General features: G+C 41.6%; 1 long non-coding RNA gene across 1 annotated transcript; it reads right to left on the bottom strand.

Moving 5' to 3' along the window:
• Positions 1–267: 267 nt before the first annotated feature.
• Positions 268–1,720, bottom strand: LOC126712720 (uncharacterized). The gene is made up of 3 exons (XR_007651150.1): positions 1,627–1,720; positions 1,350–1,422; positions 268–456 (listed from the first exon to the last, which is right to left on the bottom strand). It is a non-coding gene; the product is annotated as an uncharacterized LOC126712720 (long non-coding RNA).
• Between the last annotated feature and the right edge of the window lie 10,758 nt (positions 1,721–12,478).

Raw genomic sequence — 12,478 nt, 5'->3', positions numbered from 1 at the left:
GGATGTTGACACAAGGTGCAATTCATCTTCTCCATCATTTTTGGGTACAAAAGCTAATGTTTTCTGCCCTTTAACTACATCTTCTCTATTAGGGTTCTTGGGACATATTGGCACATGAGCTAACAAATTACTGGTACCACAACTCTTACTATCAGCATTATAAGATTTTTGACAATAATTACAGATAGCCTTAGTCTTACTAGTATCACCCTCACCTATCTTTACTTTTTCAAAGTGACCCCAAACAACAGACTTTTTCCTACCACTACAACTACCACTAACAGGAGCTGTCATACTCACTTGGCATGGTGGAATTGGGGGCAACTCAGAAGCAGCAGCTGCTTCAGCTTGGGAAGCAGCTTGGGTAGCAGCAGAATCCTCAACTTGGGTGGGAATATCATCTTCTGTAGCAGCTGGTGTTTGGACAAAGGGTTCATTAGTGCTGGTTTCCATGACCTAAAAATACAAAAATACATATTAGCAAACTAGAGTAACAAGTATAATTAATACTAATCACATCAAACTAATCACATCATAACAATCTTCTCATACAAAGCAAGGTAAATGTTCTAAAACTTGTGTTAAATGTGTTAAAAACAAAACAAAGCAAACTAAAACTTCTATAAGATGCTATAACCAAAATGTTAAATCAACTTTGTTCACATCATAACAATCTTCTCATATAATCAACTTCTAGGTGTTAAATGTGTTAAAAACAGAGCAAGGTAGACTAAAACTTCCATAAGATGCTATGACCAAAATGTTAAATAAACCTTGTCTAATTTGGGCAATACAGAACATACAAAGCTACAAACTAATAGAAAAGCAAAAACAAAAGCATCTGCAAGCCACATTAATGCAACTCTCATGAACTAAATTCAGTAGTTTCCCTTTCAACATTCTACTAATCACATCATAACAATCTTCTCATACAAAGCAAGGTAAACTAAAACTTTCATAAGATGCTATAACCAAAATGTTAAATAAACATTGTCTAAATTGGGCAATACAGAACATACAAAGCTACAAACTAATAGAAAAGCAAAATCAAAAGCATCTGCAAGCCACATTAGTGCAACTCTCATGAATTAAATTCAATAATTTCCCTTTCAACATTCTACTAATCACATCATAACAATCTTCTCATACAAACCAAGGTAAATGTTCTAAAACTTTAAAAACAACTCTAATGAGTTACATTCAATAGTTTCCCTTTCAACATTCTATTTATCATTTAAATTACTCTGCCCCTTTCGTAAAAAGAAATATCAAACAAATGAACAATCACTGGTCAGTCAGTCACTACATTTTTTTTTTTAACCAAATACAAAGGAATGCAAAAACCATACCTTGAAGAAAACCGTGGGTGTATGGGTTTCAAACTTGAGGGCAGATAATGATACTTGGAATCAGCTTTCAATCCTGTATAAAATTAAAATAGGATCAAAATTGATTAAAGAAAAGAACACAGAACAAAAGTTAAATAGTTAGGGTTTCTAAGTTTTTTTTAGTTAGGGTTTCATAGTATGAATCTTTGGGTTTATTTGATTTGAACATTTGATTTCCATCACAAATGAAACCAACGAGATTAACATAAAAGAAAGATGAGAAACAAAGAAAAATTACCTTACTGACTCAGTGAAGAGTACACGGGATGAGGAAACCGTGGGTGTATGGCAAGCTCATACTTGAGGGCAGATAATGATACTTGGGAGTCAGCTTTCAATCCTGTATAAAATTAAAACAGGATCAAAATTGATTAAAGAAAAGAACACAGAACAAAAATTAAGTAGTTAGGGTTTCTAAGTTTTTTTTAGTTAGGGTTTCATAGTATGAATCTTTGGGTTTATTTGATTTGAACATTTGACTTCCATCACAAATGAAACCAATGAGATTAACATAAAAGAAAGATGAGAAACAAAAAAAATTACCTTACTGACTCAGTGGAGAGTACACGGGATGACTCCGGCGGTAGCTATGGAGAGAGGAGTGGACAGCGGCGGTGGCGCTAGGCGTTGGAGGCGGAGAGGGGACTGGGTAACGGCATTGGAGGCCGAGGCGGCTAGGGTTTGTTCTTTAGAATCTGGATTTGGATTTTGGAGAAATAGGAGTTTGGAACTTCGGATTTGGGGAAAGGGTTTAGATTTTATAGAGTGTGAGATTGTGAGAGTTTGAGAGAGTTTGAGAGAGAAAGTAAAGACCAGAGAGTTTGAGACTGAAGAAATGAAGAGTGAAGAGATGAGGAAGAGTGAAAAGGGATGGGGGAGGCGTGAATGGGAAGCCATGTCCATTAGGGGCGGCCTTAGGGGTGTCTCGTGTCTGTCTATGAAGCGAAAACTGAAGAGAAGAGACTGAAGAGTGGAGGCTGAAGAGACTAGTTGAGGGATATCAGATCTTCCCATTTAATTCCTACCGTTGGATTTCCTTTTCATCTTAGATTATAGCCGTTGGTTTAAAATAGATTATTGTGCTACTGTACCGGTCATATCAGGTCTATCTTACTCTCATCAGGACCATTCATTTTAAATTTTATTTTGTGATGAACGGCTGATGTTTATGTTGGGAAGGTGTGAGCTTTGAGTCTCGGGCTGGGCAAGTGGGCTGTTCTGGAGACTGGAAGACTGAGACTGAAATGTCTAAATGTCAAATCTACTTTTTTTTTTTTTTTTATTATAAATAATTCGGTCGGTTCGGGTTTTCCGGGTGAAATATTTTGAAACCCGGATCCGAACCGACCTATTCGGGTTGTTTTCTTCCCAATCCGTGACCGACCGTAGCTGGATTCGGAGCCGCCCGTGGACCTTCGGTTCGGGCGGTTTCGGGCGGGCGGGTCGGTTTATGCGGGTCCTTGGACACCCCTACGCCAACCTAGTGTTGAGCCATCGGCCTCTACTAGAAAGGGCTTATAGCAATCAGCCACCCCAACATTGCCCGATAATGAGTCAGCCGAGGAGGTAAAATGCAAAAATCTAGAAAAGGTAGCCGTTGGCACTGATCCGGAAAAGTTCTTTCAAATCGGCTCAGAACTACCTCCCCAAGAGAAAGAAGAATTGATTGGGTTTCTTAGATAAAACATGGACGTGTTTGCATGGGACGCCTACGAGGCCCTAGGGGTTGATCCGAGCTTCATCTACCACCACCTAAACGTTAACCCATCCGTTACTCCCAAGAAGCAACCACCTCGGTGCCCGTTAAAAGAGCATGCCAACGTTGTTAGAGACGAAGTGATAAAGTTCAAAAAAGTAGGAGCTATCAAGAAAGTTTTCTATCCCGAGTGGTTGGCCAATACTGTAGTGGTAAAGAAGAAGAGTGGGAAGTGGCGAGTTTGTGTTGACTTTACAGACTTAAACAAGGCGTGTCCAAAGGACCCGTTCCCTATGCCTTGAATAGACCAGTTAATGGATGCAACTGTAAGCCATCTTCGGATGAGCTTCTTAGATGCCTTTCAAGACTATCATCAAATACCACTAGCCTTGGGTGATCAAGAAAAAACAGCATTCATGACTCCTACTGGAAATTACCACTACAAAGTGATGCCCTTTGATTTGAAGAATGCAAGGTCTACCGACCAAAGGATAATGACTAGAATGTTTGAGCCACAACTGGGTAAGAGTATTGAAGTCTACATAGATGACATGGTGGTAAAGAGTAAAGTGGTGTCCAAGCACGTGGGAGACCTCGGAGTCATTTTTGACATCTTAAGGAAACACAAACTGCGTCTCAATGCCTATAAGTGCTCATTTAGTGTCGGGTCTGGCAAATTTTTGGGCTATATGGTAACTCATAGGGAAATTGAGATGAGCCCAGATCAAATCAAAGCAATTCACAATCTGCAACCTCTTTGGAACCCCAAAGAAGTCCAAAAACTCACTGGAATGATCGCAGCCTTGAATCAGTTTATTTCCAGATCTGCGAATAGGTGCCGACCATTTTACCTCCTCATGAACAAATGGAAAGGATTTGAGTGGTCCAAGGACTGCGCTTTGGCCTTTTAACAACTTAAGGAATACCTATCCCAGCCACCCATCATGTCCAGCCCTAAGGTCGACGAGGTTTTGTTCGCCTACATTGCGGTAGCCCCTCACGCTGTAAGTTTAGTGTTGATATGAATTGATGGTGGCATACAACGGCCAGTCTATTATGTGAGTAAATCATTACATAAGGCCGAGGTGCATTATTTACCATTGAAGAAAGCAATTTTGGTAATAGTGCATGCCAGGCGAAAACTCCCTCATTACTTCCAAGTGCACACAGTTGTTGTTCTAACTCAGCTTCCACTTAAGTCTGTACTCTGAAGTGCTGATTACACGGGAAGAATTGCCATGTGGAGCACAGTTCTAGGGGCTTTCGATATCAAATACATGCCTCGGACCTCTGTCAAGGGCCAGGTCCTCGCTGATTTAATAGTCGAATTTGCTGAACCCCCGATAGAAATAGTAGCAAAGGAGCAAAGCATGGATGGAAAAACGGTTGGCACAATCTTCGTGCAAGGACCCTCACGCTAGAAAGTGTACGTTGAGCAAACCAAAGGGGATCTAGGGTGGGGCTAGTTCTAATATCTCTTGAAAAGATTACCATAGATAAATCATTGAGACTAGGGTTCTCGGCCACAAACAATGAAGCTGAATATGAGGCTTTATTGCAAGGAATGGCCATGGTACAAAAAATGGGGGGAAAGGCAGTGGAAGTGTTCTTGAACTCGAGATTGGTTGTGGGCTAAGTGAAGGGAGAGATAGAGGCCAAAGATGTGAGAATGCAAGAGTACTTGAGTCAAGTTAGGCGCTTGCAATTGGACTTTGAATTCTTCGACTTGTCACATGTCTCTAGGAGTGGAAACACGCACGTGGATTCATTGGCCACTCTTGCCACCCCTCAGTGCAGGGTTTACCTCGAGTCATCCTTGTTGAGGACTTATGCAAAGCAGATGGAGTCAAGAAGGACATGGTTCGGATCCATCAAGTCAAAGTGGGTCCGAGCTGAATGGATCCTATAGTGAGTTTTCTTAAAGATGATACACTACCTGAAGAGAAATCAAAAGCTAAGAAAATACGAAGAAAAGCTCCTCGGTTCTGGCTGTCTGAGGATCACAAGTTGTACAAGCGTTCCTATTCTAGGTCGTATTTGCTATGTATACATCTCGAAGCATCAGAGTTATTGCTCAAGGAGTTGCATGAAGGAATTTGTGGGAGTCACACAGAGGAAGATCTCTGTCCCACAGAGCCATCACTCAAGGATATTGGTGGCCAGGTATGCAAAAGGAAGCCCAAGAATATGTCAAGAAGTGTGATCAATGCCAAAGGTTTACCCTAAACATCCACCAACCGGGAGAGGTCCTCAATCCTCTCTTCAGTCCTTAGCCGTTTATTCAGTGGGGCTTGGATATTGTAAGCTCATTCCCTAAAGCGACAGGAAATAAGAGATACCTATTGGTCGGCACAGACTATTTCACCAAATAGGTCGAAGTCAAGCCCCTGGCTAACATCAGGGATGTGGATGCTAAGAAGTTTATCTGGAAGAATATCGTTACTCAATTTGGGGTCCCTCATACTCTCATCTCAGATAACGGCCTTCAATTTCATAGCAAGGCCTTCAAGAGATACTGTTGTGACATGGGAATTACAAACATGTATTCCACTCCAGCCTATCCCTAAGGAGATGGACAGGCCGAGGTTGTTAATAAGGTCATAGTCAATGGGCTGAAAAAGATGTTGGATGATGCAAAGGGAAGATAGTTGGAAGAACTACCACATGTCCTGTGGACATATCGAACTACACCACGTCGGTTAATAGGGGAGACTCCCTTTTCCATGACTTATGGGGCTGAGGCTGTCATCCCCTTAGAGATTAGCTTCCCAATGCTGAGAACGAGTACCTTCACTCCGAGCAACAACGATGAACTGCTAGGAAAGAGTTTGGATTTAATTGAAGAGAGAAGAGAAAAGACAATGATCCAACAAGCCTATTACCACCAGAAACTCAAGCAAGGGTATAATGCTAATGTGAAGCTACGGCCACTAGCACCAGGAGACTTGGTACTGAGAAAAGTTTTGAGTAGTGCCAAGAACCCGGCCTGGGGAAAGCTGAGGTCCAACTGGGAAGGACAATATCGCATCACTTCAGTAGCAGGAATAGGTGCATATTATTTAGAAGACTTAGATGAGAAAACTGTACTCCGCCCATGGAATGTAAATAACCTAAGAAGGTATTATTATTAATGAAAGCAATTTGTTTGCACTCTGATTTATTGTAATTGCGTACCATGCAGTTCACTACTATTTAAGTATTAAATAGAATCAAGGTCTTCCATGGATCCTCGAACCACAAATCTTGGGGAAACTAATAACTTCTAGCAACCATCTATGTATTAGATAGAACCAAGGTCTTGCATGGATCCTCAAACCACAAACCTTGGGGAAACTAATAACTTCTGGCAACCATCTAAGTATTAGACAGAACCAAGATCTTGCATGGATCCTCGAACCATAAACCTTAGGGAAACTAATAACTTCCAGCTACTATCTAAATATTAGACAGAACCAAGGTCTTGCATGGATCCTCGGACCACAAACCTTGGGGAAACTAATAACTTTTGGCAACCATCCAAGTATTAGACAGAATCAAGGTCTTACATGGATCCTCGGACCACAAACCTTGGGGAAACTAATAACTTATGGCAACTATCTAAGTATTAGACAGAACCAAGGTATTCATGGATCCTCGGACCACAAGCCTTGAGGAAATTAACTACTTTAGACATTTATCTAAGTGATAAACAGGACCCTAAATGGAGCCTAGCTCCTCGGATCACCTGCCCTGTCCTTATTCAACAAAGATGTAAACAAATGTCCGTCCATGAGCATCACTTAAAGTATTTCAAGGTACACTGGGCTTATCTTTCCTTTATAGTCAATACTATAGTGTCTCCTTGAGGTTAGAAAGTTTATAAAAAATGTACCTTTGCACATCCTGCCATAATGTATGAACCTAGAACTTGGAGGTTTATTTTTATAAGTACTATGAACTTAGCATCTTTAGCCCATTGTGGTAACCAATTCAGAAGGTATGGGATCTACATTATAAACTTAAATTCTTTTATGGTCCACCCAATAGAAGGCAAATTGCATTACTGAGATTACTCAATTATCAATTAAAGCCTAAGTTGAAATTTACATTGCGGACTTAGTGTTTTTTGATTGTCCGTTCAATGAAAGATGAGTCACGCTACTAGGATTACTCAAATGTTAGTAAAAACACAAATCATATAAGCAAAGGGCCTAATCATTGAAAGAAGTGTACACATTTCATTACAAAAAATTCAAGCACACTTAAAAAAAAAAAAAAAAAAAAAAACAACAACAACAACAACAACAGCAACACAAACAAACAGAAACAACCTATTTCTTCAGCTTTATAGTCAACTTGTCCTTGGAAGGCTACTGAGAGGCTGTGTCAATGGCTTCAGAATCTTGGCTTGGAGGAACGACTTTGAGGGGCATAGCAAGGGAGGCCAGGACTAACTCCATTTTCTCAGGGGCCTCCTTTTCGGTAGGAAGAGCTTGAGGGTTAGCAGGAGGCTTCATCATATCCTAGGGTACTTCCTGGTTAATGATTTTCTCTTTTTCTGACACCCCAGGATGCTTAGTCTTCTCGGCAGGCTTGTCAAGAGGAGTAAGAGCGTTGGTGGCACTGTCTTGACCTGCCTCTGCCGCTTCGGGGGAAATTTCGGCTTAAGAACTGGCAGGAGCAGACTCTTGGAGAGCAGGGGGTAATACACGTTCTCTGCTCTCCTAAGTTCAGATGAAGCCTCAACCCCAGCTTAGTTGAGGGCTTCGACCCAAACTTGGGAGAAGTAGAGCCTGTATACCCCTAGAACTTGGGCTCTGAGATTGGTCTCAGTTTCAGCCACCCCTATCTCATAAGCTTCTTGCTCGGCCCGCTCTTTAGTCTCCTCTGTCAGCTCCCTAGCTTTCTTTGCCTCCGCCCGAGCTTTCACTGCCTCGTCCCTAGCCTTCTCCATACTGTCATTGGCTTTTACTGCACCTTCTAATTTTTTCTTTAAGGACTCAATCTGCCCTTTGGCAGCAGTCAATTGGTCCTCGGCCTTGCAAAGGAGTAGCCTTTGGTCTTCGGCTTGCTTTTGAGCGCCTTCTAAAGCTGATTCTGCATTCCTCCTCGCCTTTTCCTCGTCCTTCAGCTTGTTTCTCAGGTCCTGGGTAGACTGGTCGGCAATGTTAAAGGCTTCTACAGTCGCAACACACTTATTCCTCTCATCTTCCAGTTGTTTGCTGCAGCTGTTGGCCATCTCCTCTGCCCTAAACGTGGCCTGAACAGCCTAAAAAAGAGAACAAATGCAAGGTAAACAAAGAATAAAGGCTAAAAAAGGGGGGGGGGGGGACTAACTAACTAAACTAAGTAAGTTGGAAACCTTACCATACCCAAGTACCTTTTGAGGCTGAGGAAGACCTCCTGCCTCCTGAAGGATCGCAGCTCGGCCATATCCGAGGGTAGTAGTAGGGCCCTTTCCAATGCATCGGCCACATGGCTGCCGGTGCCTCCCTGGAAGTCCTTGATGGAAGCACTGTCCATCAGGGGGGCCTCACTAAGCATTGGAGCCGGGAGCCAGGGCTGGGGCTCAGGCAGAGGATCAACCCTTTTCTCAGATCCCTGTGCCCAACTTTTTGTTGCTTGGCGGCTCGTTGGACCTCTTCTTCCGGGGTGGGGCGAGACTTCTCAACCTCCATCACCTCCTTGCCCTTTAACCCCCTTTTTCGTTTAGGGTCGGAAAGCTCAGGTCTCGGCGGTAGGGTTGGCTTAGGAAGAGGAGGAGGAAGTTTGGAGGGAGCTTGCTCTGAGAAGGGGAAGGTGGTTTGTTCTGAGCTACTTTCCCTCGTGTCTCCCTCCTCGGCTGGGACTCTGTCAAATCCAACAGGCTTGTTTTTTGTCTCCTCTGTATACCCATATCTTCTTCAAAAAGAGTTTCTGCCGAGGGGAAGTCTGCTTCAGTATAGTTTGGGTCGCCGAGATCACCAGAAAGGTCCTCAGATGACTATGCTCGGTTGAACACCTCAAATTCGTCCTCGGACGAACCTAACTCAACGACTTCTTCTTCTTTCTCTATTTTTTCTTCCTTTTCCTTTACCATGGGACGGGAAGAAGAAGAACCAACCAAAGGTACGCCCTCTGGAATTGAAGCACCCTCAGGGAGAAGGAAACCCTCAACTGCGACGCTGATCCTATGGAGACGTGGATTGCGGGCCTTGATGACACACTTTGGCGCTTGGAAAGCGCTAGAGAGTGGCGTATATCCCAGTATCAGGTGAGCCACCCCGAGCTGATTGTCATCCTCGTTCACAAACATCTCGGCCTTGAGGATGTTGTCCAAGCTCTCCTTGTTAACCAAACTGAAGTTTGGTTCAATGGCCCGTCTATCTGTAGAACCATGAAAAGCAAAGGGTTAGAAGCCAAACAACACAAATCACAATAAGGCAGTGAGCAAGTCCTACTCCTATCTCTAGAGCCCTACCTGGTTGCCCCTCTTCTGTCAGGTAAGGGACACCATCATGCCACTCCCCGGACACAATCAAAAAATCTTTGTTTAGCCCCTTGCTAGACTCGGGAAGGCATTGTATGAGCCTGATTTCAGGCTGCCTTGTTTTCAGGTAGTACCCCTTCCCCTTCAAGTGGTGAAGGTTATAGACCCAATTCACATCATGATGGGTCAACCGTAGCCCCATTTTCTCGTTTAAGGCGTTTACATACCCTAATATTCTGAAGACGTTTGGGACGCACTGAATGGGGGCTAGCCTAACAAACCTAAGGTAATCCCTCATCATCGACCCCATAGGGATTCTCACGCCATCTTCTATGAAGGCAATCATGGGAATCACCACCTCACCTTCTCGCCTCAGAAAATGCCATTTGCCCTCCTCACAATATCTCAGGCCCACGTTGGGTGGAATCCTATAGTCAACCTTAAATTTTTCCATCCCTTCCTCAGACTCTACCAAACTCTTAAATCTACCCATGCCCAGGAAAAGTTCAGAGAAGCTAAAGAAAGTCGGGAAATAGAGGTGAAGGAAGAAAGACATAGAGAAAGGAAAGTAAAGAAAATTTGAAAAGTTTGGAAAAAACTTACAAGGATGAGGAAAGTCTCCTCGGACAGGCTTTTGAAGACACACAAGTGAGTGAGAAAGATTGGCAGATTCAACGTATGTGCGCAGGAGGTCTTGAATGCAAAGGTAATTTGGGCATATTAATTTAAATGGGTATTTATACCCAAATTGAAGTAGCAATGGGAGTTTTCCCGCTTATGAGTTGGAAAAAATCTCCATCGTTGAATCACCATTGCGCCGTCGAACGTGGGGGGGGGGGGGGCAACCAGCCGCGGGAATTCAATGAGGGCGCACTCTAGATGCCGAAGCGTCAGGAACATGCCTTGGGCAGTTAAAAAGGCGCTAACGCTGACAGAAGACAAGACGTGATAAGCCTAAGGTATGCCCGAGGACATCAAAATCCTTATTTCTATCCGAGGTGCCAAACAGCAGAATTTTGAGGGGCTATTGTGGGGTCATAGAGCCTAGTGATATGCATCCACCTGGGCTTGAGGCCCATGTCAAGGCCCATAATCGCATATGAAGAAGACAGTGGTGATCATGGCAACCCAAGAAACCGCGTCGAGGACAACTCTGTCCTCGGCTAGCCAAAGCTGAGGTGGAAGAAAAGTGATTTATCGGCAAAGACAATCTTCCAAAGCACTCCAAGGAAAAAGATAAGTACAACAAGTAAGCACACTAGAGCATGGCGGTAGAGCAATTCTAGGAAAAGTTGCTGCCTCCACATTAAATGCTCCACAACTAACACTCTGAAAGCATTAATGTGGAAATGATACCTGAGCAGTGGCTTTTCAGACTCATAACTACTGCCTAAGAACTTTGGGAAGAGGTTAATGTGACAAAGATCGACAACAGCAGATTTGACCTATACGTGTATGGTGGAGATGAAGGAGGAAAGTAGTATATAAGAAAGAAGGAGCTCTGAGAAAAGGGATCGGAGATTTTACCAGAGAAAATACTGTAGCAATCTGAACTAGCTTTGTAACCATTGTCACTGTCACTCAAGAAATAATAAGTTGAAGCTCCTCGGACTAGTGCCAAGGATTGAATTGCTTGTTCAAATCCATAATTGTTTTACTTATTCATTCTTCAAATCATCTTCAACTATTGTTACACTCATTAAAGCCCAGTCCTTCTACCCACTCTCTACAAATTTATTGTATTGGGCTTGCTGGGCTTGAATTCACTTATCCCTTAGGAAAAGTGCTCAAATCTAGTCCTACAGTATACTATATTTACACCCTCAAATTTTTTTTTTTAAGAAACATTTACACCATCAATTAAAATATTGTCACAAATTTTTTTTTTTAAATGGTTCCATATGCATACACAATTATAATAAATGTTTATTAATAATTACCATAATTATCAATTTTCATATTTTGGAAAAATATTAAAAGAGGATATCAGATTGTATTAGATTTTATTGCACATTAAATATTGCACTAATTACTAACTAGTAATATAATATACTCATAACCACCACACTCCTTTGATGCAATGGTCACTCCACAGGTATAAGTGCTTGTTAGGCGTGAGAGGCAAAGGCCGAGATTCAAGTCTCTAGAGAGAAAACACACATATACACTTAGATTAGGCTAGAGTATAATTTCTATTTTGTATCAAAAAAATATAGTATACTCATATAAAAAAAAATTAAATAATATAAAATGAGCATCTTTGATTTATTGATGACTTATAGTGTTGCCATGTAGGGTTCTAAAAAGCCTTCATTTTTTTTTTCACATCATAATTCTAATATAGATTTTTAATTAATTTTAAACTCTCTAAAGATTCTTTATAAGACCTCTTATATTTATACCCTCCATCATGGTTATCAGTATCCTAATCTGGATCTTGGGATCTTAAGATCCTACATTCCTAAAACGTCTCATATCCCATTAGGATCTCAATTTAAGTGAAATCCGCATGGGATCATGATTCAAATCTTATAGGATCTCAATCCCATACTGATACTAAAGATCCTGTGCTATAAAGAAAAAATCAATTTTTTTTTTTTTATTATTTTGAGCCTTCAAATAGAGCCCAAAGGCCTAAAATTGATTTTTAAAATGTAATAAATAAATTAGCACAATGACCCTAGTCCAATTGATAAAAATAAAATAAAAAATAAATTCATAAGGCTCACGTCAATCGTCACCTTAACCTAATAAATAAAATCACAAGAAAATAGAAGAAAAAAGAAGAGACTAGACTACTAGAAAGTAGAAGGTGAGTTTGTGAGTGCGAGAAGTAGAGAAATCTGATGGTGGTGCCACTGTGAGAGAGACCATCGAAGATGAAAGTAATTTTTTTTTTGTAATTCTGCTAACAATGATGAGAATTTTGTTTATAATAATCAACTA

The sequence above is a fragment of the Quercus robur genome, chromosome 2 (genome assembly GCF_932294415.1).
Source record: "Quercus robur chromosome 2, dhQueRobu3.1, whole genome shotgun sequence".
Lineage (NCBI taxonomy): Eukaryota > Viridiplantae > Streptophyta > Magnoliopsida > Fagales > Fagaceae > Quercus > Quercus robur.
The sequence above is the reverse complement of the archived record's forward strand: the minus strand, read 5'-3'. Positions and strand labels throughout refer to the sequence as shown.